The sequence below is a fragment of the Fukomys damarensis genome, unplaced genomic scaffold (genome assembly GCF_012274545.1).
Source record: "Fukomys damarensis isolate Sample0158 unplaced genomic scaffold, DMR_v1.0_HiC HiC_scaffold_13, whole genome shotgun sequence".
Classification (NCBI taxonomy): Eukaryota; Metazoa; Chordata; class Mammalia; order Rodentia; family Bathyergidae; genus Fukomys; species Fukomys damarensis.
Genome location: NW_022900925.1, coordinates 33,790,605 through 33,792,031, shown reverse-complemented (window position 1 = coordinate 33,792,031; position 1,427 = coordinate 33,790,605).

Below are 1,427 nucleotides of genomic sequence, written 5' to 3'. Positions count from 1 at the left end.
TACATCATTGCCTTTTCTCTTTTACTTTCCTTTTTAGTTTTATTTTAGGATTCCCTATTTTTAATGTTCATGCAGAGATTTCTTTAACTGAAATACCGAATAGTTTCTTTGGTGTGAAAAACTATAATAGTACACAGGATCCTAATGAGACAATTAATAATGTGAAATAGGAAGTAAAGGGCTAAAGGTGTAAGGAAAGTGGGAAGGGTGGGGGAAAGGTAATAAGGGAGAGGAAAAAAATATGAGAAACTGAAAAAATGGAAATAAAGTGTTTGTAAATGGGGAGGGGAGGAGGGGGTGAAGGGAGGGCAGGGACAAGGGGAAAAATGAGAATCAAGACCTATTATGTAAAGGTACAGAATCCCAGTGATGAATGTAATTATATTGTATACCTAGATTGTACCAATAACCTCAATAAAAAGAAAAAAAAAGTATATATATATATAGAACATGTATTATTGTGTCCTAGTCTTGGTCTGGCATGGCTGGTCCCAGTTTGACTAGCAGGTCAATGACAGCAGATGACAAGACTCACTGCCATCTGCACTCCAGGGCCAGGGCCCCTGTGACAGTGACAGTACTGTGTTCCTATGATGTCACCAGGTCTAAGCTGTTGGTCTGCTGTCCTTGGTTCCCCTCTCCCAGCAACCACAGCGGTGACAGCGCTTCCCAGGCCAGACTGGGATCGAATATCCCGGGTGCCTCTGGGTCACGCTATCCCTGTCCCGGAGTCACCTGCTGTCTCCAAGGGAGTGGCTGCACCCAGTCCTGTGGAAACAGGGTTCCCTGCCGGAAGGCTCAGGAACCCTTCCCAGAAGCAGAGTAGACGCCACGCAGAAGCTCAGCTGCCCATTACCCCATGGCAGGGAGCCAGAGTGCTTTTCTGCCAAATCATTTTTGCCAAATCCCGAGAGCCAAACAAACACGCATCCACTTTATCACTCACTGTATTCTGTTGAAATGATCTATCGGCCTGTCTCTTGGCAGTATCCCTGGGCCTTCCACCTTGACTCACAGCTCACCTGCACCTTTCCTGGAATTCAGAACTGTGTATCCTGGCTGGGCATGGTGACACACACCTGTTGTCCTACCCCTCAGGAGGCTGAGGCAGGAGGATCTCTGTGAGTTCCAATCCAGCCTGGGCTCCAGAGTGAGTTCAAGACCAGCCCAGACTACATAGCAAGACCTTGTCTCAAAAACAAAACCAAAGCAAACAAACAAAAATACTGTGCCTGTCTTCTGCCACTGAAATGGGGAGACTCACAGGCAGCTCAAAGACCATATGCAGGAGTTGGACCTCTCCATCTTTGTCCCCATGGTCAGTCAGTCACCTGCCTGTCATGGGCTGCAGGGGTCCTGTCCCAAGTGTGATGGAGCCAGCCTCGCACACCTCTCCAGTCCCGTCCTCCCCGCCTTGCCCCAGCCAC